A 27,678-nucleotide genomic window follows, 5' to 3' on the forward strand; every position below is an offset into this window, starting at 1 on the left:
CTTGTCCAGCCTCTTTGCAAAGGAGTTTGTCATATCTAAAATGTGGCATAAACACAGAGACTGTACTCACTTTAGAATAGCAGCACTTTTCAACAGAGTCAATTATTGCATTATGAAGTGAGTTTTCTGGAACTCATTTTATCATTTACTGAAGGATGCAGATATATCTACCATTTCTCTAAACTGACTTTAAGAGAGTTTTTCCAAGACCTGCAGCACTGCTTTCCTTTAAGTGATTTTTTTCTTCAATTCCGTCATGGATCCAGTATAAACTACTCAGGAAAAACGTATGTATTTTGCTAAAGGGAGGGAGGACTCTGCCTCTCCCCCCTTCCTGCCCCAAAAGAGAGTAAAAAAACAGTCAAAGGCATCATTATTAAAACCACAACTGCAGCAGCTGCATCTGGAAAAACAGCAAAACCCCACCAAGTCAAGAACAATATGCTTTTGATTCATACTGTTCTTTACAACAACATCAATACTACTTTTTGCGTTAGATTTTATACCAATCAACATCTTAAACTGGACACCTACATAAAAGTCTGGTAGCTTATGTGTGGGTCTCTGTTTTTTTTGCTATTGTTTTCACTGCATATCTTATCACACCAAGTAAAATTATTCAGTTTTCATATGGGCAGTTGTGCAATTCACCACCCTAAGTATCAGCACAGTCTGGAACTTCTTAAAACTTTTTTTTTTTGCGCTCCCTTTTTCCCCCTTCCCTTGTTGTTATTAATTACTTCAACAATGACTATTTAACAGCCTCCCAGGGAGCATCTGCATGACAGCTGCTCATCATGCTTCCCACCGCAACCAGATCAGACTGATTGATGTCACTGCTCCACTGCAGCTGGTGGCTGCCAGCAGCCAGACCAACAGCCAACCCCACACGGCAACAAACATGGGGAGACAGCGACCACAGCTTCCCCAACTGCTTTGTCGAGTACGTCTCCGTTGCCCAGCCTCCACCGTCAGCTTCACTGAATGTAAATATTCAGCTGCCTGGCAGCTCTTGGGCGATGCCTTGTTACCACCAAAACCAACCTCCAAAGCTGCACCTGCCGAGCAGAACGCTTTTGGAGAGAGGTACGGACACATGGAGACCAACGATGAAGATCAGAGCCAGCTTCAAGTCATCGGTTAGACATCACTAATCTCCTTGTATGAAGACAACTGTTTTTCTTCCCCTCCTACTTATCTCTTTGCCATGTAGCCCTGACCCCCCCTTATCAAATAAGCAGGTTATATACTCACCACTTCCCATGTAACATGATTTGGGGTTTTTTTATTTGGCTTATCTCATTAAAGTTTCACAACTCTCCCCCACCCTCTCCTTCAACACCTGCATGCACATGTCAAAACCATTCAGTACAAGGAGCTCAGACCTCAGCAAGCCCTCATCAGTTGAGCACTATTTACATGACAAAACAGTATCTATTGTTTGATAGGGAACAGTGCTTGTGTGCAAACACAAACGCATGAGATATCTCACTCCCATTTGCATAAAACCAGTTAGGAGGTCTTTCCAGCTCACTGCTACTTAACAGAAGTGCTGAGCCCAACCTTGGGAACTAAGCAGGCACATGGCTGCACTCGTGGGAGAGTAGGGTTTTAGGTTACACTCACACACAGTGGGGCTTCTGGATGGGAGAACTGTCCCTCACCATCATCTTCTGTGCAGAAGCCACCTGCCAATCAATTAAAACACCACATAGATCCTATGCAAGCTGACTGCAGCACCTCACTGGGAGCAGGTGCCAAAATCCTCTCCGTAACAAACTCTTTCTCCTCCTCTGATGCTCTTCCCTCCTTTCTTAATTCCAAGGTACATCATCTGCTGCCAGAAAAAGCTTTCCAACCTCCCTGCTCCACCTCCATACAAGAAAGATGGTTTTAGAGACATTGCTTTTCAAATTACCTATAGCACGGGCAGTATCTGCCATTCGGTTTGGGGACCTCACTGCCCCCGTGTCAGTGTGGTGGTGCAGAGGTCTCTTCCCCACATTTGATCAGAACCCTCCTCCCTACTAGCACAAGCAATGCCAGACTCTCCCAGCCAGGACATTATTGCAACTCAGGTGAACTCTGCAAAAGGCATGCTGCAGAATTTAAAGAAAAAAATCTGTCCCTACCTTTATAGGTATTTTTCAAGGCCAGAAAAACCCACTACTATAATCTAATGCCAGCCAGCACCAAGCCACAAACTTCTATTTGAGATAGATCCTATGTTTTATAAACACAAGTAAAAATGTGCAGCCAGGCAGTGACCAGAAAATGCTCTGACTGACAGAGCAGGGAAGAAGAAAACACACATTTACCAGCTTCAAAGCATTTTCCAGCTGGCAAAAGAACATTGGAGATGTTCTTCCTCTTCAAGAAAAGCATGACCTGTGAGCTGCCAGCAGTGATGACACAGTACCTCCTGTACTGTCACAGCTGACGTCTTGGGAGAGCACTGGGAGATGCAGTGAGGTCACTGGACTGGTGCCCCCCCAGTTCAGCATTGAATCACAAAGACATCAAGAGTACCTGAGAGGTTACGGTATTAACACAACAGTCCTCAGCATTGCTAGGCATCTGGCATAAGTGCACGAGTCTGGCAAGCAGTGTGTCAATTAAAAGCTTAATGAGGCTCAAGCTGCAAGTCAGTGTATGAAACCCTGGGGATGGAGCGGCCAGGGTGGGAGAGACACATATTCAGAGAAAGGTGGGTGGAAATGCTGAGTATGTCCACTGTAACCCATGGAGCAGCATGTACCCTGGTTATGGTGCACACTGCTACTGTCCAGACAAGGTAATTTTTTCCTGTTGCTTCCTACCACAAGGTACCGCAACACAAAAAGGAAGCACAAATACTCAGGGACTCAGCATGCCCTGGAAAACAGGCAAGCAAGAGAAACCAAGCGCGGTGGGGAAGCGAATGTGGAGGTCACATTCCACTGCATGGGGCATGGCACCACCCCAGCAGCCAGCACAGCTGGGACAGTAATTCTCACTACTGAAACGCGTGCACTGATCCCCCAGTGCTGCTGTCAAGAAGCTGGCTGTAACACCTAAGAAAAAACATTATTGATGGGCTAAAACTATCTGCACCTGATTCACACAGGGAACCGCTTTAGGGAAGGTCCCAGACCTGCTGAGCCTACCAGAGAGTTCTCTCTGGCCTCAGCAGACTTCAGAAGAGCCCTGAAAATGGTCTCCAAATGCTGGGATGCAACTTAAAAGCATCTCTGAAGAAATCCTAGTAAGAAGAGAGCCCATCGTTCAGAGACTACAAAGCCTGCTGAAAAGGTGTGTGTTTAGGAACTTTATCCTATCTGTGAGAAAGGTAGCAAAGATCTCTGATGTTGTGCACGAAGCCTCTATGCTGCACACTTCTCATGTAACTTCTCAGTGTTACAGGTTACACAGCAGCAAGTGAAGGGGACAAAGCTTTCTCTTCACACCACAGGCTCAATTCTGCACCATTAGATCAGCTACCAAAGCTGCTCTTTCACGGCTGTGCAGGATCCTACCCGACACCCACAGAAGGTCTCTACTCTAACTCTAGCGCAAAGATGTTCAGAAATGACAAAAAAATTTGCAATGCATATTAAAGGATACATTTGTTGGCAGTCTCAGCAAACAGACTGGACTTCCACATCATTTCTTACACGTGGAGGCATATAATGATAAAGAAACGAGGACAATAAACGGACATTTCAATACTGTCAGTGCTGTACCCCAGACAATTACTACACTTGCTTCTTTCCCCCACAATATAAGCCATTTTATCAAAATGATCCCTCATCTTTCTCTGATATATTAACAAATATAATGAAGCATGGAAAATCACTGCCCATGGATGGGGATTCCTGTCCCCCTCCTTTCTTTCATTTCCTCCATTGCTTTCTATTTCAGGTAAAACACACTGAAGGCTTTTTTACCCCTTTCCTCTAGATCACTTCCTAGCTCTCTACTTGTTCATCCTCTGCTGTACTTCTTTTGATGCTTGGTACTCAAAACCAGAGTACTTCCAGAGGACTCCAGATGTGAGCAGCCCTAAAGCTGACCTGGCTGCAAGGGGACAAATACTGAGCAGAAGATATCTGCTGAAATACCAACAGAGAAAATGAAAATGCCTGCTGGACTGTGAGCCTGAGAACTGCCAGCCTGGGAACCTGCAGCATCCTTGAGAAACCAGCCAGCATCTTCGAAGTGCAGCTGGGTGCCTAGAAACCAGAGGCATCCTGAGATGCCATCAGTAGATGCAAAAACAAAGGACTGTAACAGCAACTTATCATCTGAAAAGGTGAAAAATAGTCTGGAAAATGGGGGAAACATCCTGAGAAAGTAAGGACCAGTAACTGCCACTGGCTGTTCTAACTGTAAGAACAGGAAAACAGTCTGGAAAATAAAAAAAGTTGGTCTGAGAGAACAGAAATCATCATCCTCATCTACTGGCTCTGCCAGGTAAAAACCCAGAAATTAACAGCACCTATTAGCTCCTTGAAGGGCTGGTATCCTACACCCTCTTACATCTCTGTGCTATAGAAAGGACTTAATTTTTACCCAAAATGGAGGTTTTCCCTTTCAGAATTTCCTGTGCTGCACATGTTTTCCTTTGCCTAAACAGGCTGAGCTCCCTACATGAGCCTACTACAAGATCTTTTAGGCAAGCTCTTGGATCCTCGCCAGGGATGTCTGGCTGACTCCCAACTCCATGACAAGGATCATCTTTGAAGTGGGACTCTGCCTGTTGCTTTATTAGCCTACCCCAGCCCACTTCTGGGGTCAGTTCGGTTTGTCCTCCCGCTTCTGGGATGCTTTGGCCCCCTTCTGGGACTGGTTTGATGCACTTGGCATCAGTAATATGATGAACATGCATATATATGCATATATACGTAAGGAATCTATCATATCTGCTGTTATATATCAGTAAGTTGACTAGGGATAAGTTTGTAGTAACCTGCAATATTATATATGTGCTTGTTGCTGTTATTATTGATTACTGCTATTATTGATTGCTGCTAATAACTTGTAATAGCTTGAGATATTGAGAGATATATATATTCACTGTGTTGATCACAGGTGAACTTTGTGTTATATTTTAGTGGTGAATTTTGTGTTATTTTTGGTAAGCTTAATAAAGCAGAGAAGTTCAGAGGATGAAGCCTCCATGTCCTTGTGTATTACAGAATTCCAGTCATGATCTCCTTACTCCTGCAGGCCAGGTAACCCTCCAGGTTGTGACAACTCGCCAGTTAATAATTCTCTCTGACTTCTTCCACAGCTCAATTTCTGCATCCCAGAGCCCCAGAGCCAGTCTTACCTTTCATTGCAAGTGCATCAGATCAAATTCACTTCCCATCCCACTCCAAACCTCAGACTGTTTCTGCAGCCTAATCAGTCATGCCCTGCCCTGTAGGAAGCCGGGATCCATTCCTACAGACAGGCAAGTATAGTGCTCAGCAGTCACCTCTGCAGAGTTCAATCCTCTTGATTTTGGTCTCAGTGGAGCCAAATCCCCATGGATTTGCTCTCCTTCTGAAGTTCCTGCATCTCCTCCCCACTCCATCCTCCTGCAGAGTTTACGGGCCCTTTCTGTCCCACCACCCCATTTGTGAACTAGGGGTTAAACGCTGTTTCTATTTTTCAGAAACTAGGGGCACCAAGAAAAGCACATTTAAGTGAGCGTGAGGAGCCCAACAGGCCTATTTTAATGCCCATTTATGTGTAGTTACACAAACAGGAGGGACAGAAGCAGTAATAGCTTTCAAAGCCAAAACCCACAAACATTTCAAGCAGCAACAGAGAGTATCTACTTGGAAACCCTTTTTTATTGTGTTAAATGAGTGTTACAACCTATTTTATAACATGCTGCAGTCCTCTCAGGACTAAAGTAATTACTTTCATTAGTAGCACCCCACAACTGCTTAATCAATCCAAAGTATCTAGATAAGTCAAATCCTTGTGAAAAAGAAGTCTGGGTGATAAAAATAACTTTTTAAAAAACTAATTAAAAAATGCGTTTTGGAAAGGGTTATATGCATCACAACAGTTTCCCCGCCTCCCCGCCCTGCTTTAGTGTATGGTGCTATTAACCCTAAGACCTTTTAATGCTGATGGCATGGCTGATCTTGTTTCCGTGTCAGCTTGCAAGGGAAATAGGAGACAGTTGTGCAGGGATTTTCCCAATGGAAAATCTCTGGCAAGACCAGAAGTTGCACTGGTGGGAGCACGTTAGTAAGGGAGGCTTTGCAGGGAAAAAGACCCTCCTTAGACACTGCCAGTTAATATTTCTTCCCCAGTAACTCACACGCAGGCTTTGGATCAGAGGTCTCCATTATGGAAGCTGAGGACAGTCCTCAAGGGATGCTTTCTTACAAGTTATAAAGGTGCATCTTCCATAGGTAAAACATGTATTGACTGGCTTCCACCTTTTAACCCCTTTTAACCTGCACCTTCCCAGCTCACTGCTTCCCATCCACCTCCATAGTTGGCAAGGCACCAGAGTGTAAGTAGGTGGTCTGCTCCCCATACTGCAGTAACCCCCTGAGGCGCCAGGCTTCCAGTCCGGGTCCCTGCGCACATACTGCTCATTGTCAGGTACCACCCTCTCCTGAGCTACCACCTGAAGCAAGCTCTCTAACTTACCACGAGAAAATCTCCCTCTGTCAATGAAGGAGATCGAGGTACTTTGTGTATTTTCACCTCGCAGTGGGTGCCTCCTGATGTTCAGAGGCAATCTCCTGTGTTTCATGTTGTGCCCCCTGCCTCTGGTCCTTCCCCTGGGCGCCACTGAAAAGAGCTGGGCTCCATCCTCTTTGCACCTTCCCTTCAGGTATTTCTGTACATTGATGAGATCCTCCTGAGCTTTGTCTTATCCAAGCTAACCAGTCCCAACTATCTCAGCCTTTGCACATAAGAGAGATGTTCCAGTTCCTGCGAGGCTCTTTGCTGGAAAATTTATTAAGCTACAGTCACCTAAAGCCACTGAAATGAACCATGTGTTTAAAATTGCACACATGCTCATTGGGTGAAGGTTTACAGCACAAGAAGAGGAAATTACTTCTTCATCCAGAAAACAGGAAAGTCTATAAAACAGCAGGGTATGCACTACCGACAGAATAATTTGCACAGCAAACATTAATTCTTTACACTTGCCATCTAAATGGTTTCTCTTGAAATGAGATTAGGAAAGCTAGAGGTTTTCACCAGTGGGACTCAACTAGCAGGACAGCATCCCTAGTGCAAGCGTGCTCCTGCAGTACACCACCCTGGAGCACACTCATGCTTTTTCTCAGCACTACTGGCGTTTTTGTCTACTGTCTCCTTGGTACCCTCTTCATTCATGCACAGAGCTCCAAAACAATATCCAGACCATGCCTGCCACCCACGTGGCCAGTTTGTGTTCAGCCCTGTCTGCTGCCCATTTGGATCACTCTCATATGTTCCTTTCCCTGCCTCTTCTACACAGGAAGGTTTTTCCAAATAAATGTAAGCGACAACCAGGTTCACTCCAACTTCAGTGAAATTTGAAAAAAACTTCACAAAGGATTAAAAGCCAGAAACATTGGGATTCCTCTGTCATCCACCAGAAAAAAAAAAAAGAGCTGTATTTTTATAAATTCTTATTGTAGAGGTTGTATGGCATGGACGACACTTCCAGACACAAGCTCTCATGCAAGTTTTACCATAGAGCTATGATTCACGGTAACAATTAAAAAATTATCATTTCCATTGTATCACATGATGTTCCTCCCAAAACAGTAATTGATGACTAAAGCCAAATCTCAGATTCATGAGAGTAAAAGGGAAAAAAAAAACCCAAACACCAAAACAATTGCAAGGAAGTGTTTGGCACCACCTCTGCTGTGTCTGCACTGATCACAGATGACTGAATGCAAATTTTCAGGACTCTGCAAACCCAGAGGCTCTCCGGACAGCACTGTGACACCAGATGTAAAGAAAAAGATTCACTGGGCAGTGCAGACATCTGCCACTGACTTACTCAGCTAGGCTCCCTTTATGGTCAACAAAGGACATGAATCATGTCATCCTAAAGCACATTTCAACTGTCAGATGAATGACAGTCTAAAATTACTTACCTCATTAAGCATCATCTCAGATACTGCACTATAAATACCCAAAGTTAGATTAAATGAATCCTATCCACAGTATCTGTGAGAAACACTAAGCTTTCTGCAGTTTGCTAGAGGACTTTTATCTGCCTGACTTCACCATGACATCTCCTGTCAATGGTAAATCACTGTGATTTATTAAGAATTAAAACACTCAGACTGGAACAGAAATGAAAAAAACAACTGGTGCAGAAAGTATCAGCAAATCTCAGTAATGACTTGTCTTCTGCATGGACTTTAGAAATCATGCCATGCTCTTTGGTTTTATTTTCTAAGCCCTAAGCTGCTTCTGGCGATGATCCCACAGGCCTGGCTCATCCTCCAGCATCAAGACTGCCTTATTTCCCAGAAACAATGAAACGGATTAGCACAAAGAAACCCCTCCTTGCGCAGAGGAGGGAGATTTCCAGGGGAACAGTCTCTGACTTTCTTTTGAAAAACACCATCATCATCACAAACCTTATTCCAGCAGGTGCAGCTGAAAACAGCTGGCTTTCACTCAAGGTTCACGAAACAGCATTGCTGTACCATGCCTAAAAAGTTACTGATACAGCATATACCTTAGACAAATATCCCAGCTGGTCAAACGTTCCAGGAAAGGAAACTCCTCAGACTACTCTGAGGGAAATCAGTCACTGAATCACAAGCATTTTCTCCCAGCTAGGTCTGGGCAGGGCACAGGTGATGTGTCTCAAAGGATGGGCTCTGCAGACCTCTTCCAGCTGTGGGAAGGCAGGAGCGGTACCTGGGTTCAAACACCAGGGCAAGGCCTGGACACTGGAGCCACCTCCCTCCAGCCTCCCCAGCCGCTGCCCCATACTCTGCAGCATCCCACCGAGTACGCGATCCTTTGGGTCTACAAGTTCATGTCTTAAAGACTAGAGCTACAGCCTACAAAACACCTAAGAAAGCACTTTGCAGTGGGTTTCTTTGGAACACAATCATTCAGAATTCAAAAGTAAAGGGCAATTGAAAACCACTGAGAAAACATCCTTAAGATGTTCTGTGTCTCTCTCTGCCATTGGAAACTGTTGCTGTCCACCTGTGTCCTGGAGAAGGCAGATCAGGACACCATCCTCTTCATTCCTGCACAACTTCCCTGCTTGAGCAGGTGAACATGGCCCACGAAACAGGACAACTCCTTTCCCGATACAGCTGTCCAGGTATTTTCCCACAGCCTTCATATCAGTCCCAAGGAGCTGATCCCTCCCAGGTGATCTTTTCCCTGACAGAGCAGCTCTCCTTCCAGGGAGCCAGCATCGTGCTTAGGGAAATCCCATTTCAATAAGACGCTTGACACTCTTCTTCACTAGCCCTGAGCCACCAGTCCTTAGAAATGCAGTTCAGCAGGGGTGTAACACGGACAGCAGAGGAGACTAGGAACTACATACTCCAAAGAACACAGCAGTGTGACATAAATATCATAACCCAGCACCACGGGAAAAACTCTGAGCTCTTCTCAATCCCTATTTACTCAGGAACTTCAATGCATTTCCAAATGCATTTCTGCATGGCATTATTTTTATACATTTAAGGCCCCAAAAATTTTTAAAAGTTAGATTTGCTTTTTACTCACTCTTAAGGATCTATTGTTCAGTTTTTTCTGATGAACATTTTACAGCTGTGTCTTGCAGAGCAACCTCTGGGTGAGGACAGCAGAGATGCCAGCTTCGGTCTTTTCCAGTGCTGACAGCAACAGAGTATCTGTACCACAGTACGGTAGGCTGCTCCTGCATGAGGAGAAACACATCGTAAATGGATTGTCAAAGCAGACCAAGGAATACAGAACTTTAACACCAGTGCTTTCCGCAGCGTTCAGCTGCCTGAATACACCTGGGCAAACCCAGCTATCTCCTCCTGAGGTTTTCATACACCTGCTTGCCACTACAAACAAAACAAGTTCAAATCATGGCTTTCCAGTTTGGCTCCCACTAACTGATCTCTGAAAATGCAAAGCAGTGGCAGCTCCACAATTATACAAAAGGCAGAGACCTTCGTATCTTCCCAGAAATCATGCAATAAATCAATAAAATCAGGAAAAGGACTTGTTCTACTTCTCTCTCTCTAGTGCCTTCCCCGTCACATCTCGCTGTCACCTCAGCCCAGGTATCCCATTTCAGCCATGGCACCTAGGTGATGAGAGTAAGCTGATTTTTCTCTGGCTATAGGAACTTACTAGATGTATTCACTAAGGTTTCCGTTCTCAGCTTGTGACCCCTCTCTTGTTCTTCTCTTTACACAAATATTCCTACCAGCTCCTCTTTCTTGCTGCTTTTCGAGGTTTATTTGTTGCCATATCTGTTGTTACATCCTTTCTGAAGCCAGCGTATCCCCTCAAAACTCCAGAAAGACTACTATGTTAGCAGTATTCATGAGCAGATGAGATGAGTTACAGGCCTACACTGCCGAAACAAGTAGGTCTCTACTATTCCCGGGTCAAAAATTCAACCTTTGTGGTACACACAGGTGGAGGGGCCAGGGGATCACGGTGGTTTCCTTTCCAAAGGTGGAATGGCAGGTTGGTACATCTGTAGAGAAGCAAGTGGCAGAAGCTTCCCCAGGGCACACAGGCAGAGCGAGCAGCTGCCACTTTAACAAGGAGGAAATGGACTTGTACTCTCCTCCTCAGATCCCTGCGGCAGAAGCAAATGATCTGCCAGTGACTGGGCTGCTGGTAAACCACAGCAAGCCATAAAGTAAAGGATGTGCTATCGCCTCTAAACAGCAATGACCACGCTGGGGAAAAAGGTGACTCCCTTAAGACCTCTGACACACTACAGAAACAGTTTAGCTACAAGAAGCTTCCCCTGCCCCACCTCTTACACTCAGCAAAGATAAGGAGTATTTCACATGAACATGGCTAGCAAATGGGGGGAGTACTCTAGCATAGCATTACTCCATGCTTGCCTGCTTCTTGCCTGCTTCATTAGATATCTGCTTCAGGCAAGTGCTGGGAGATGGACTTGTGGTCCAGCCACACTTCTTCACTCTCATGTACAGGTGAGAGAAAGGCTGCAAAAGACCATATAAGCATGTGCTTCACTAAATGCACATACATCTTATTAAAAGTTAGCATCTATATAGGGTGGTCTTCCACCCGCCCCTTTCTTTTTTTATTTTTCTTTTGAAAGAGTGATGCCTTTTCGTTAAACAAAACTGGAGTAACGGTCATCTCCTCCCCTTACAGTCAGAGAGGAGCCCAAACATGCTGACATTGCACTGGGAGTGCCTGGCTCCACAGGCTGGAAATGAACCCTCTGGCCTCAGTGCAATGTCACGGCTTGTTCAACGGTGTTCACAAACGATGCAAGTTTCTTGGCCTGCTTGAACTCTTGAGAGCTGCAGACAGAAAACTGCTAAGAATAAATAATCTCTCTTGATCTCTGAAGCAGAAATCATTGCTGAAATGCCAGTTCAGTGACCAATTAGAAAATGCTGCAGGAAGACCTTACCGTCCCTCTTTCCTACTAATTAACATCTCCACATAACTCAGCTGCTTTTCCTATCCTTTCTTCTAATGCACGCAGATCAGCAGATGTGCTTATGTACAAAAAAAATCTGATAATACAGAAGGGCACTGGAAATCTAACTGCTAGTTATGTCTGACTGGACCTTTCGGTACTGTTTTGCTGACTGTTGTCAATGACAATGTCACTGTCTTGCAAATACACCTTTCTGTTTCATTTTTATTAGGAATATAATTTGAAATAAAAAGAACCAAATAAATAAACTGCATCTAAACTACAGGTAGACTATTAATAGCCATGTTCGAGATGTCATGCAAAAAGACGCAGCCTAAAGTTAACTGCAGAAATGGAAATCAGAGAGAGATCTCCAGAGCTCATCTAATGCCTTGTTACAGTTTGGACAAACTTATACACTACTTAGGAAGAAATGCTGTACCCTGAAAACAGGTTCCCAAACATGCCACGGAGGGTATACAAGGAACAAAGGTTATGTGCTCTTACAACTGCATTAGGGAACTGGAAAAACAGTGGGTTCCTTTTTTAAAAAAAACACAGACCAAAACATTAGTGCTGTAAACCTAATTAAGCCTAATTCAATTTAATTTTGATTAGCTGTATCATTCTGTTCACCTCAGCAGGTTCAGCAGGAACACAGCTGGTGTGATTTCACTTGAGTATCTTATCTCTTGCCTATACTCCTTGAAAACTGTATATTAACAGAAGTAAATTTACCTCTACAGAAATCTGTAGATTTCTGGCAATTAATGTCTAGAATGCAGACTGCAATTTATGAAATTACCACAACATGCTGCTAATTTACACATTATTTGTTAAAGACTACTTACAATCTGAAACTTGGTTCAAAGAAAAGGGTCTGGAAGGTGAAATCAATGATCCCTGCTCTAAATTTGAACGAAAAACCAAGAGGCAGCAACTGGACAGGCAGGTATATGATGTAGGAGGGATTCAGCAACAACGCTGTCAACAATTTAAGAGCCCAGGCATGCTAGCAGCACCTTGGTTACCTTTTTTTTTTTTTTTCAGGCATCACAGTAAAACAAGGAGGAGGCACTGAGTGAGGCTTCCAAGGGAGCACCATGGATGTTCTTGGGTAGTTCTCCCTGGGCATAAGTGTTTGTGTCAAAATGGGCCAAGGAGGGAACAGAAGGTGACATTCTGAATCAGCCAGGGGAGCAGCTGAGCTTTTAACACTGAATGAAAGATGAAAAGTCACCACAGGCTCCCCCCAGCAAAAAATGGCAACCACCTCAAGTTCACCATGGTAGAGAAAAGGATGGTCATGAGGAGGAAGGTGCTTTGGTCAAACCTCTAAGATTAAGGAAACCACCTCTGCAGAGGTATGCCAGAACAGCAGGGTAAAATCTTCGCACATCACTGAAGCATGTTATAGGAACAGATGCACAAATTATGAGGCATAAATTCTGGACAGATTTATCAGTACAGGAGTATACAAAAGAGATGAATGCAGAAGAATTCAGCAAGTTTTAGGCACAGAGTGGTCACAATCACCTAGAGGAATCCTGAATTAAAGATCTTCTTATTAGGAATCTGAGTGTCAAGAAGGATGACTGTATTGTCCAAATGATCAAAAATACAGAATTGCTGGTGACAGTTTGAAAAAGGGGAAAAAACCTGGAGGTTATGGGATAGAAAAATGTCAGCTGGCATCTCCATGCCCACAAGACTATGCTGGAAAGACAGACAGGTTTTTCTGGCCCACACAGAAGGTAAGCTGGGTGCACAGCAACCAAGAGAAGTCTTCAGCATGGACACAGAAGTTGAGCTGGTGTTTATCTCAAGGTGATCTCATCCACAAGGCACAGAAACCCTTATGACCAAGGGCATAACCTCAGAGAAGAATCACCAAAAAGCAGGATGGGAAAGAATCCTCCAAGCAAATTGCTGACATGGCAGAAGAACCTGAAGAGGACGTGACCAGAGAACAGAAGCATAGGCAAGATTTAAAAAACAACACTGGGGACTGCAGACAGCTGACAGCTCAAGTGAGGCTGAGGAGGCAGCGCACATTATAAACTTTGATGAGGAAGAGGTCAGTAATGATGCTGCCCAGAATTAAATGTACGAAGCTGGACTGGAAAAGGTGCATTAGAGAAAGACACTCCACCAACAGCTACTGATAGCACGTTGAGGACTGAGAGGGAGGAGAGAGTTGCAGAGGGTACCTAGAAGGTCTGGCCTTTTTTTCAAGCTGGAAGAGATTCAAATGAGCTTATGTTGCTAGCAAAACCAGAGGAACATGAGGTGAGGGTGGATACTAAGAGAAGAGATGGAAAAGCAGTGTAATTATTCAGGTGGTGCATGATCAGCAGGGCAAGTGGGGGGCTTCGCAAAAGAGGGCAGGCAAAGAACTGCCTTTGCCAGAGAACAGAGGGCTTGTAAGAAGGGAGAAGAGAGCATAAGCAATAAAAAAGCTTCTCTTGCCAGTCTTCTCTTCAAAGCAATTGCCGAGTTCCCACCCAGAGAATTGGAGGGAGAAAAAAAGGAAGCCCCGCAGGGACAAGCCCAAGCTGGCAAAAACCTCACGGGGGCTGTGGAGAGGGACTGCTGTTAAGCTGAAGGGACCGCAGGGCTACCAGCCTAGCAGAACCACGGGAAACCAGCCTGGCACTGAGCTCCCCACCAGCACAGAGCCAGCCCAGAAGCACCTCACAGGGGGGATGTCAGAGCAGATTCTTGTATTATTCCAACGAGATGGAAGATGCGTCAGAAGAAAATACGTACCTTTAAATATCCTTAAATGAATGCTGGAATTACACTTGGTATGCAATAAAGGAGCAAACGTATTTTATATAATTGACACATTGGGGTTATGTTATTTTGATGTCTGCACAGCATTGTCCCCAAGTTGTTAAGAAATTTTTAAGTTTCTGCCTTGTTAAAGCCTTCTGGGAAACCTGAACATTTCACTCAACAAAGATTTATCCAACTTAATAAGAGCTAAAAGATGCAGGAATAATTTGGCAGACTGCCCTATTAGATGCACTGTTCAGACGCTTTCCATTTTCCCCACATTCACTGCTTTAAAAACTAGAGTATCTCTAAGAATTAGTAAGAGATATACCAGAAAACTTTTAAAAACAGTGATTATTGAAAACTTTTCAGATATTAAAAATTAATAAGTTTAGTTCACAGAAAAATATCTAGCAAGTCTACCATGTGCTCTCCTTGGAGAGAAAGAAAAAAAAAATTCCTCCTTTACAGAGCAACCAAATTGCTTTTCTGCTTCATAAAAGTTTTGCTTATATTTACATTGATTTTTCTTCCTTGGAAAAGTTAGACAAGGCAACAGTCAGTCAGACAAGACAAATGATACAGCAGCACATTTCCTGGAAGTGTCACATAAAATTGTTTCAGTCTCAAGATCATTGCATTTGCCTTCTGAAAACAATCCAGGCCATACTTAAATATTTATAACAAATTACTACATCTTTATAAAATGTCAGATTTGCTTAGTGCATGTGATTCAAAAAACACATAGGTATTTCCCAAAATGCATGGCAGTCCATTTAGGAGGAGGAGATATTTCTAATTTTCTGTAGGAAGGAGAAGATTTACATCCTCCTGGTTTTTGTATCAGTCATGCAAGTCCGCGCTGAAGAAGTTTAATAACATTTCCCCCCCGCCCCTTTTTTTTAATGCACGCACTAATCAATTAAAAAACAACACTGTGATATATAAGGGAGAAAATTCTAATAGCTGGAGATCAATAACAAAACTTTAATTTACCACAGTATGACAAAAATTTGAACTTAAGAAAATGTGACCCTAAAACACCAATAAAGCCATCCTCATCTCAACTGCTGCTACAAGTGTCAAGCATTTCACTTGAGATTAAATATCACATGAATCCAATGTACTCAGAGCTCATTTATATGCCATATGCACATAAGAAAACATACAAAGCTATGCAAATCCATTTTTAGCCAAAAATATTACTCGTTATGCATCTTAAATATATTTTTAGCAAAAAAAAATCATCAGTTCTTATATTGTATAAGAGCAGGATTGTTCCTCTATAGAACCATCAATTAAATATTTTCATATACATTCAGTTAATGAAATGCAAAACATCTATTTTACTACCTCTGAAATATAAATATGTTCAACTCCACTATTCACATGGTGTACCTGGCAAAGTATCATAAGTGATGTTGGAAAATACAACGAGTAATAATGCCAAGTCTGATAAGGTTAGATAATGTTGACACTGATGCTGTAACTCTTATATTTTTAATCTCCTAAACCCAGGGGACACACGTTTGGTTTATGTTTAACAACTGATCTGTCAACACAACAGTATCTTAGAAAATCAGCTGTTCACAGGAAGGTGATCTGCTTTTTCTCAGTACTGAGACTGAATAAGGTAAAAAGTCAACATATCACAGTCAGTCATCATCATAGATCAAATCCCATGTTGGCAAAGCCCACCTAAACCCCTCTTGAAACACTTTTGTTTTACTTGCTAATGGTCAGAAATTTTCGGTTTGACATGCTACAGAAAACAGAAAATGAGCAACATTCCCAATAAAAGGCCAAACAGTCTCACTGAGAAGCGAGTTGCAACTAAAGCCTTTCACGCAGTGGACACAAAAACCAGACCGAAAATACATAGCACATGCAGCAGCAATTTTTTTTTTTATCTGAACGTTGGACTGATTGTACAAACCTGTCCTATAGAAGGGAGGCAAAGGAATGCTGGCACTGTACTTTATAATATATTCAAGGAATAGTATTCAGAAAGTAAAGTATTCAGAAAGAAAGTAGGTATTTATAGACAGTGCTTATACTATTAACTAAGGCTCTCCAAGCTCCAGATGAAATCAGGAACAGATGCTTTATTTTCCTTGAGACATTTTTGCAAGTTCAACCCAATACACTGGAGACATACCCACCTCTGGGTGCACACCCCGCAGAGCTGCGCTGTTACACCTCACAGAGAGCTTTGGCCAAGAAAAGATGATTTGCCTGTGCAAAACCGGGTAGAAAAAATAGTAGGCCTAGCTGGGCTAGGTTTAACGCAGCGTATCAGATGGTTAGCATCTGAAAAGTATTCAATAATATATGGTATCAGTGCATGATATACTGCATTTCTTTCAAGATGACTGGACTCGACCATTTGTGTAAAAAAGCTCAACTGAGTGACGCTGCAGCAGCCCTCAGGAACGGTGCTGAACCGAGAACACAGGCAAAGTCCTGTCTCGCACCAGGGCATGGTGGAGAGCCAGTCTGCTCAACCACCCCCGTCATGGCTCATACCTGCTTTCATGAGGCAACACCCAGAGGGGGGAGATGGTAATTTGGTCCCTTTATTCATTCAATCCTTAATCTCTCTATTGAGACTGACAACTGGGCAGACCATTAGTGTCCGCTCTGCTGGGACTTTCTATTATTAAGGCTACTTAAACTTTTTAAAGTAAATTGCGTGTGTCAAACTAACATCATACAGTGATGGGCAAAAAAAACCACTACACAGCTGCTCTCCCCTTCTGTTGATCCATCCAGGAGCAAGGAGGATGGTAAATGACACAACTTGGAGACTTCAGCCAATTCTCTGCATTCCCTCGAATTCTTTCACTTAACTGGAGGTCAATGACTAGGCATACATGCTCCTCTCAAAGCCCTGCAATAGTCATCATGCTGATACACCTTGCCTAACTTAAACCTTATACAAGATTGGGTTTAGACTAGTTTAATTTCCTTCTACAGCCAATGGAGATAGAGAAACGGCTGTAATACAGCCACAGGATGCGTGTCCCAGGTTCTTTCTGGCCTCTTCGTCTGACCACAAAGGGAGCTCAGCTCTAATTTTCAAGCACCTCTACTTAGACAGTGTGAACCCCATACATAACGAGGAACTGGCCATCCATTAAATAAAGTATTTTGCGATGTCAAAGCTTCCATCTTCCAAAAGAAAGAGCTAGAAATTGGTTATGAACTGCCTTCTAAACTGTAATTATAGCTCTGAGCTCCCCTCTTCAGCCTACAGGATTCCCAGCACCTTTTAATCACTGTTCATTTATCTATCATTTAGCATCTTTAAACAGCAAAGGCATTCCTTGTGCCACTTCCAGTATATCTAATCTTACACATGCAAAACCTTAAGTAGAAAGTAAGTATGATCCTTGACCCTATTAAGTCACAGGGAATTTGCTGTTAACTTTGATGGGGTTTGGATTTCACCCCAGCTCCTGATACCCAGAGAGCTGTAAGGCTTGTTATTGATCATATTTGCAAATGAATTTAAATCTTCAGGATATTTTTTTGGATCTCATAACATTTAACCTGTGGATCTTCTCCCTCTTTCCGCTGGATGTAATGTCAGCTGTTTAAAATACAGGTATGTTCTTCGAAGTGAACAGGATTGACAGCCTGCAATACAACTCCAAAACATGAATTTTAAAAAGAATAGTTCTTCAATTCAGACATGTATTCAACTGAATTACGGCATTTCTCCATCGTGTCCTCCTTCCCTCTCTTTTGCTAGTTTCTCTACTGCTTTTCAGAAGGAAATCAAATGAGAAAAGGGAGAAATGCTAAAGGGGAAGTTTAAGTGCATAAAATTTAGTCAGTTCAAAGTTACGGCTTCCAAAGGCACACGCTAATTCAGCCACTAATTCAGCCAACTGCACAGTTACTGTAAGGCACACACATTAAAACCTGATACTGTAAGGGTCTACAATGCACAGACACCACAGAACCGTTACAGTTCTTGCAGGAAAATGTACCTTTATACATATGAACTCGCTGCCTTAGTTTATTCTTCTCTGTTTAAATTCTTCAAGATGTATGTAACTAGCTGCATCACTGTTTGATTAAGTACCCTGACATTTTAGCTGGATGTTTCAGAGATTTATGCCCTTCCATCCAAAAGGGGCAAAAAGAGAGGCAAAGACAAACAAAGGGCTGTGGAGCAGTACGACCGTGGGAATGAGGTGCCCTCACATGAAAACAGAAGAGCTCTTTAGATGAACAACAGAACAGCTAGCCTACAGATTGTCGCTCATTCAGCTTTCTCTAAAATACAGGGAGTTTCAGCAGCACCATGTAGAGGAATTAATTCAAACAAATCAAAAAGTTGTCAAATTTCCTCCCCTGAACTACATTCTGCAACCGAAGAACCTGATGTCTGCACTGCCCCACCTCTCTCCCTCACCACCGTACTGGCACCCAAACCACCACCCTACGGACAGACGAGGGACAGGGGAAGCATACACACAGATATCCCGGACTCATCCTCCTTGCTGACTGCAGAGCACGCGTATGGAGACAGAGACAGAAGGCAATCCAGACTAGGCACTTAATTTGGGGATTTTGAACATCCCTCTGGAGAAAATACTTTTCATTCACTAGAAGAGAGTACCAGGGTAGACTGGCTTGAAAGTGTCCAAATTTGACTAGCCTGATGTTTCAGTAACACCTGAAAGACTTCACAAAATGACCCGCTTATCTTTCTTGCATCCATTCTAAATCATCACGTCTGAAATATATTAGCAAATACAGGAACTATTTTTCCTCATCTAATATAAACTGAAGCGCATACTTTTCATATAGGTATGTGAGGGCACGAGATTATTCCCATTTCTGTTTTGGATACTGAGACCCAAATACAGGATTCAGCCTCAGTGGTGGTTCCTGCTGTCCTGCCACTACTGCCTCATTTCAAGTCCTTCCCTAAGAGATCCAGCTCGGAGCAGGTGCACGGGTGGATCTGGAGAGGCAGGCAGGTCTGCCTGAAAGTACAAGCACTGTGCTTGCAAGTACGTACCTGCTCGGCGCACTGCCTGCTTCCCATCTGTGGCAGGAATAAAAAAGAGAAAAAAGTTCGAAATCAGGTAACACAAGTGGATAGCTACAACTGGAATGTTTGCAAAACAAAACCAAAAATATCCCAAAGATTTTCTGCTTTATTTGTTCTCCTGAGAGTAACCAATAAACACACAATTTTGAGATAAGCCCATCAGATCTTGCTAAAAAGAGTATCTGTGATGATGAAAATAGTTGAATAAAAAGGTTTGCTTTTTAAAACAACATTGTCATCAGCTCTAATAAAAACACCAGAAGCAGCAATGGAAAAGTCAGGAACTGAAAAGAAAACATTCAAAAGAAAAAAAAAAATTCAAGTCTTTTTGTGGGTTTTTATTGCACATCGATTACTTTACAAGCTCTTATTAGTTATGCATGCTCTGAACATATATTTCTATAATATTGTCAACAGTCAATATTTTGGTTAAGTCATTTGTGCACATGAAAGAAAATCAGGAAACCCATTCCACCATTTGAGACGAAGGTCTTCAACTACAAAATCTGTCAAAGGTTTTACTCTTAAAAAATGTTTAAGGAAGCTTAACACAGATACTGACCGATTCCTATGCTCTGTCCATCTGCAGGGCAGGGCAATTTCCCTTTCCCATGCAGACAAGGATTAAGCCTCTATTGACTTAGATGGTGCAATAGATAGTGATAGATAGGTATTTTTGCCGAATGAAAGAGAAAGAAGGAAATTAAGTAGCCTGCAGTTGTTTGTAAGACTTTTCAATTTACTGATAACAATCAAAACCACCAGAATTATTTCAGACGCACACAAAAATAAAGCACAGAAATAAACCTACATGAAATAAAGAAGTCAGGTACTGAGAAGTACTTTAGTTCTCTCACATCTACTCAGGTCCTAAGGTTTTCCAATTGCTGCATGGGCATGTAGTAGTTAATGAACAAATTTGATTCTTTATTCAGCTGTAACATAAAGCAATGCATAAGATATTTAGTAACAATTGGAATTTCCTTGACAAAAGATAACCATTGGGAATTTCTAAAAGTGACCCCATAAACCAAAACCAGTTATTTAATAACAGGCAAAAAAGGCACTAAGAGGATTTAGATGTCCATATATTTTTCACAAACTAAAGGCAAAAACCATTTGATTGGTCATCTTGTTTGTACCAAAAAAAAAAAAAAAAAAACACAAACCAAACTTGAAGTTAATCCTATATCAAGATTATCCTATATCTGCCCTACCATCTCAGTAAGAGGGAAGAGGTGCAGCAGCTAGCAGGCCTTTGGGTACCCAGCCTGTCTACAGCTCTAGCTCACGGCAGAGGAACTGGATTTGACCAAGGCGAAGCAACACACTTGCAAAACCATCCCAACCACAGAGCAAATCATTTCGAACATCTCATCACTACCAGCCAGCTAACGGGCCACGAGGCTGGACTGAAGTTTTGGCACTTAGCCCCAGGAACAAGAGCTCCCACAACTGCAACAGAAAAAACTACACCTCACTCAGCTTTACACCTTCCAAAGACAGCCCAACATACCCTGGGCTTTTACATCCAAAAAGAAGATTCCTTAGAGTTTCTTGAGCAGCAGACTCAACAGGCATTGGGAGGAACTGATTTAATGTAAAGAACCAATTTTACATGTGATTTAAGAAATGTGAAAGTTGAGTATCTCTAGTGATGATAAAAGGGCACAATAATTTGCAACAAAATACAAACTTGATAGTACAATTTGACAATTCTGTTTTTTAACCAAGGAAATACTACATTTTAATAAATATCTACTCAGTACAAAGAAAAGTATTAGAAAAAGAGTGAATTGTTGGGTGTATTTTTGATACAACACAATTACTAGTTTTCAGTATTGCATATTTTAGAGGGAAATGACACTTCAACTACAATGATGAAAACCAGTGCATTTAAATAGTTCCATTCATTATTCAAAGACCACCTTAAAGACTGGTTATAATAGACAAAAAAACCACATACAGGGTTTTTTCTTTTTGATAGTTTGCTGACTGTTTGTTTTGGGGTTTGGTGCACTTGGGAGGGATGTTTTTTTGTTTTAAACTGTACCCCACTGTATGTCAAAGTATACTTTGAAGAAACCCAGCACCAGCTCCATTCTGTCACACGATCTCAGAAACACAAGAGTAGCTAATAAGCTTTTGAAACCTTCCACACAGTACATCTCAAGTAACTTTTGACACACTCAACAAACAAAATTCCTATTAAATGGAACACACGTACACTTCTAACATCTGATATGAAACAGTTAAAAAACAACATTAATTAAATGGATTTTTCCAAATCAATTAAATACCTTCAAATAAAGAATAAAACGGGAGAAGAAAGTATTTCTCAAATGAAGCTGCAGATTGCATAGCGAACACCTGCACCATTGCCACAGTCAGACACCTGCAAGCTTCAAAGCCAAAGTCCAACCAAGTCAGGAGAAAGCAGAGATCACAGCACGGATATCATGCCCTCTAATCACCTACTATGGAGCAAGAAAGCACCTACTTCTCACCAGAGGAAAAAAAAAGGAAAAAACGCCAATGTTCATATAGATGCACCTATGTATCTGTGTATGATATATCACACATTAGACACCTGCATCAAAATGCACGAGATACTGTAATTGCTACCTGCCAAGGTTTATGAGCGAACTACAGAAGGGACCATTCATTACAACAAGCAGGAGGGAAAATATTTCCAAAAGCCACAGAGACTTTACTTCCCTGCATCCCCTCCGAGCTGGCAGTTCAGCAGGAAGGGCTCAGCAGAGAGCGGGCTGCCCCGACGCTGCAGGGTCCTGAGAGCAGTTGCTCCTGTCCCTGCAAGGTTTCTTCGGAACATCGGGGATGTTTCACGTCTTGCTACCTTCCACTTGGTTTCCAAACAGGCCCAATGCATTACCCCCACCCTGCAACCCGGGGGAGGGGAGAGGGAGAAGGAACCCTCTGTGTGGGATTGTTTAAGATGTTTAGCCCAGTTTGATCCCATTCTCAGTAATTTGAGCAACAAAGGGCTCTGGCTCCGCTGGGGGTGGGGAAGAAGGGTGCATCTCCTGTTGTGCCTGATCCTGCCATAAGCAAAGTAACTAATCCCCTTCTGAACTACTTGAGTTCCCCAAAGCAATTATTTTAGAAGACAGACAAAGACATCAGCCAGTCTGTATTATCCATATCCAGACATATCCATAAGGCTGTTGGATAAACTCAGATACGTCCTTCATGCCCTCACTCATAACCACCCAGTGCAGAGTCACCTCTCAGGGGGCGCCGAGTCGTGCACAGATTTGGACCTCCCCAGCAGGACGAGCCAGCAGTACCTGGCTGCGTCAGGCAGCCAACACTAGGAGCCAGGACTCGGCACAAACAGCGACAGAAAGAAGAATTACAGAGAAACATCACAAAAATAGGAAGCATTAGAGGGTTCCCGACAAACCTACGGCATCTTAGGAGCTGTGGAGGCAAGAGGCATACGCTGCTCTGTTTGTCAAAACCTTCAGAAGGGCCAGGCTTTCAAGAAGGCAGGAAAAAAATGCAGTTATAGTTGCTATTCACCGAGCCCTGGCATCACCAGCGTAGAGTGCAGGAGGGTAAAGACAAAGTTCGCACCCCATCTGAAATTCTGTTTTAGAACTTCAGCCCTTTTGTGTAACATAAAAACATAAGAAAAGGGAGCAAACAACTCAGCTGCCAAAAGCTTGCCTAATTAGCGGGAATTTGTTTGCTTCACATTTCTTGAATTCCTTTCTCTTTACAAGACAATTGACTAAGAAATACTCCTTTCCTCAAAAAAGCACCCAAGCAGAATAAATAGAACAACTAATATAAACTGGCAGCTGTAAATTAATCTATGTAGTAGGCAGTCCAGAAGGCTTTGTTCATCCCGAAGGCTTTGTTGGCTACAAACCAGAGGAAAAAAAAAAAAAACAACCCCAAATACTCATATACATCTGCAAACTGTTCATTAAACAGCAGCACTAATACTTAATCTCACCAGATGCTGGGACGAAACAAGCATCCCAGTCTCAGCAGACTGAAGCGCTGTTGTGCCAAACAAGAACTGGTACCATGCTGGTCCAATCGCCTGAAACACAAGCAGACGTGCACGCATGTGTGAACAAGCTAGCAAGCGAGAAAGTAAAATTCTTCTATTGCTGCCTAAGTTCCTTCCAAGGTTCTCATACTTTTTAAACTGATATCATTTGAAGCTGTTACACACAGATTACAGATTAAATTTACGTTTTCCTTCTTCAGGTGTACCTCTGTACCCTCAATTCACACTCATACACTCTTAATGCAGAATTCTGAGTGATTATACCTATTTTTGTCATATTTATTTTCATGTTCTTGTCAATTTAAATGAAGCCAAATGTAAGAAAGAGGTCTGACTGCACAGTAAACCATCCTAATCTATAACCTCTTTGATAAGGAGAAAAAAATACAGCTGTTCTGTAACAGCTAGTACAGTGCTATGTTATTAAGTGCTTTTTAGTCAAGCCTATCTCAAACAAGTTATTACATCTTAATCACTCTGACAACTATAGAAGAATGTTTATCAAAACCCCTGATGAATAGTTTTAACTATTTCTTTAACACTGAGCTGGGAATGAGAATGAAAACAATGAAGGCTGATTCTAAGTGTTTATCATATTCAGGTGATGATATCTGCCTCACAGATACATTACCCAACACAAAAATATAGTGCTATATTCAACACAAATACAACAGCATGTTCATTTCAAGCATCCAGATCTAAGCTCCTTCTGAGTTTTGCAAAGGCAATGTCACTAAGAACAATTTATTTTTTAACCTCTCTCTTGATTTATGGTGTCATATGGAGGAAAAAAATATCATTATATATAGCTGCTCACATTACATACTGCAGTATGCAAATATCATGGGGGAAAACAATCAAAATAAATCACAAGCCTCTCCTTCATTGCCATTTAAATGTATTTCATGCAGAAAAGTAACCTCTAGCTTATTACTTGCAGCAGTAACATCAGTGAGAGCTTGTCACAGCTCATATGCCAGAGCTGCAAGAATGAAGTTCATCCTGTGCTGGAGACATACCTCCATAAACAAAGTGAACAGGTGCTTGTGAAAATACCCTCTTTATGAGGTCTGACTTTTAGGGCTTTTTGATCCATAGAACCATGGCCAAAGAAAGCTGCCAGTTTCACGTACCCACAGAACTTAATGCATTTCAAAAAAAAAAATTAACTGAATTATTAACCAAGTCAGTTTATAGAGCAGAAGAGTAAGTTTTTCGGGGAGATGCTGCAATGATAAAACCTTTGCTATGCTATAACATTAAAAACAGAAGTAAAACCAACTGAAAGATAAAGGCAGCACTTATGACCACTGACACCTTATGATTTGTGGTGAATCCATTACATTTTGGAGGCAGTACGCTGCCGAGGCAGTAGACAGAAAAGCATCTTTCATTGAGAAAGTACTCGCATAGCACCTGTTCTTCAGGTACATTTTCCCCCATCTGCATTCTCCATTTCACCTGAACTGGTCTTGAACCAGAGCTGGGTGGTTTTGTGTTGGTTTTTTTTTTTTTTTTTTTTGATCCTTATGTCTGTCAGATACTTGATTCACAAAAGTGCATCAAGGTTGAGGTTGAGCATGAAGGAAATGCAGAACAGCAGTGCGCAGAGTGCCTTGCTTATACTCAGAGTAGACATTAAATAGCAGCGGTCTCCCAACCACATTACCTGAGACTCTCAACAGTTAATTCCCTGACATCCATATAGATGCGCGAGGTACACGTAAGCCTATAATATTTCTGTACGTTTCCCAAGAATAGTTTGGTTTACAGGAACAGACTCAAAGAAGAAAACCTCACATATTTCCAGAGTGCAGCTACATGATCACAAAATGCCTTGATATGAGCGCTCAGCACTACACGAAGCCTGGGTTTATATTCCCTATAGAACACCAGAAGACAGATTCCCCCAACTGGCACAAGAATCCTAAGGCTCAAACTTGAGCTACTTTATTTCAGGCACACTAAAGTACTAGCCCCCACATGCCTTCTCTGAACTAGTGTTCTTTTCTGACCCACGGACATCTAAGTTTATTTAGTACTTACAGAAGGAAAATTCTGTCCCTTTCCTGACAACTCTCTCCTTCCTGCTGCCTCTTGTGCTGCCTAGAGCTAGGAAGATCTTCCTAGTTCACTGCCACCTCGGTGTAACATTGAAATCTTTCCTAAAGTTGAATTCACTCAGAAAGAAGCACACATATTTTTATATATGGTTTTGTTCACATTCCTTTTTACACTCTACATTATCAAGATGTTTATAAACATCTAAGGTGAGTCTCCCTTCTTCTGTTCTGTACCACCACCTACCGTGCTGGACCTGCTAACCCTGCCTCCCAACACCACCGGCACATACTGTAACCAGGCTCTAGGCAGCTCCAAACCCTGCAGCCTGAAGCTCCAGCAGCTCTGCCCTCTCTGCCCTGGGGTGAGTCAAGCCCTGGCCACACTGGTCTCACCACAAACACAGCACGTAACCATCTCACCAACACAGAAGAAAGCCTCTGCTCCCCATCAAACCCCCTTCGGTAATGCCTGGACACGAGTGGTCTCTCCTCTGAGCTACTCCCACATCTCCGCATTAGCAGTCCCCACGCTCAGGATCAGCACATGTCCAAGAGAGCTGTTGGCTTGGGCTTTGCACGGCACCCCTTGGGCTTGTGCTTCCACCCAGGCTGAAGGGAACTGCCGCAAGCCCCAAATGCCAGCCCTGGCACGGCCACCGGCAGCTCAGCTGGGAGACACCAGAGAAAGGACAGCAGAAACGCAGTTGTCAAATCCTAACCCCAGGTGAACTGCTGCACACATTCATGCCATCTGCGTCTGGAGGGACTACATCACTAAAAAGTGGAGAAAACCCTAGATGTAAGTGCTAAAAGGATTCCAGCAAACTATCAACATACCCATTCCTAACTCGGTACGTTGTGCAATTCATTACAGGAAGGATTATGGCCCCAGGGCACTGTGCTCTGGCCAAAACACACCCACACACCCCTCCTTGCAGTTCCTTCCTGGACAAACCCCAGCAAATAAATATTCTCACCGCTGACACGGTGCTGTCAAATGCTAGCGGAAGCGCTCAGTACCTCACAGGAGCAAAACCATTTCCAACTTTCAGAGGGGAAAAAAACCCCAACCAAACAGCTCCAGGCCACAATGTAACTTCACCGAAACATAAACACAAAACAAATTTATATGTGAACAGCAACTGTGCTCATTTCTTCTACGTGCATGTGTATGTATGTGCATACATGCATATATATTGTGCTGCTGTCTGACAGAGGCTTCTACTAGCAGCTGCAGGAGGCAAATGCACCCCCTGCTTAATCCCCTCTCCACGTGGGAAAATAGCTCATTTTACTAGGAATGCATGCTGTATATTGTCTGTATCTATGTGTATCATTAGGCATTCTTTTCTCCCTGTCATGAATGAATTGGGGAAGAGTCACTGATTTCTAATGAGGAAGGGCAGAAAGGCAGGGTGACAATAAAGGGACCCTGTATTAATCAAATGTCCAGCCCAGACAGCAATACTGAGGCCTTAATCTCTGTCTGGAAGAAGTGTTGCTTAAAGCTTTCACGCGAAAAGAAAAAGATTTCACATGGCAGGTGCTGCACTTGCTGTAGAAGCGAAGAACTCCATTATCCCAGATGTCTGGTGAGTATTGCAAGAGAAAGAGGGAAAAGAAGAAAGGAAACAATACAGGCAGCAGCCTCAGTGCAGAGGGAAGGGGATTTCTTGCTAAATTCTCACATTGTTATGCATTAACAAATTTAAACAGACTAACAACATGCCAGGTCAATGCACTTGTTCCTCATCTGTAAGCAACTCAGAGGAGGCCACATTTTGTTACAGCACCTGCGTGACCCGTGGTACCCATGCAGGACAGGGGGCACGCAAACCACAGGCCTGCCTAGCTCCACGGCACAGCTCAGCCTTTGCATCCCTCATGCTGGCATCCTGCTCCCCTCTCTTCCCTAATGCATGCTCCTGCCTCTTGGCTCAAGCACCTCAGGACTCTTCTTTGCCCATCCAAAGTCATGTTGGCACTGCTGGTGCCAAACTCTTCTCTATGCTGCTTATGTCATCTGGAAGAGCCTTCATGCACCTCCCTGCCTCATCTACTTCCCAACTCATTTCAACCCCCCCCCTAGGAGAAAATGTGTCTTTCCCTTATTGCCTGAGCTTCTTAATTTCTCTCTGAG

The 27,678-nt window shown here is 42.9% G+C and overlaps 1 protein-coding gene across 3 annotated transcripts in view; it reads right to left on the minus strand.

The window, feature by feature from the left end:
- ANKRD6 (ankyrin repeat domain 6) overlaps positions 1–27,678 on the minus strand; it is a 100,749-nt gene that overhangs the window by 41,012 nt on the left and 32,059 nt on the right. For 2 of the 3 annotated variants that reach the window (XM_040599310.1, XM_040599307.1), the window contains exon 3: positions 9,700–9,853. The exons of the other annotated variant lie outside the window; for it this stretch is intronic. The gene's annotated coding sequence lies outside the window, so the exon portion shown is untranslated. The remainder of the gene's footprint in view (positions 1–9,699; positions 9,854–27,678) is intronic. 3 annotated transcript variants of the gene reach the window in all.

Source organism: Falco naumanni, chromosome 6 (assembly GCF_017639655.2).
Source record: "Falco naumanni isolate bFalNau1 chromosome 6, bFalNau1.pat, whole genome shotgun sequence".
NCBI classification, from domain to species: Eukaryota; Metazoa; Chordata; class Aves; order Falconiformes; family Falconidae; genus Falco; species Falco naumanni.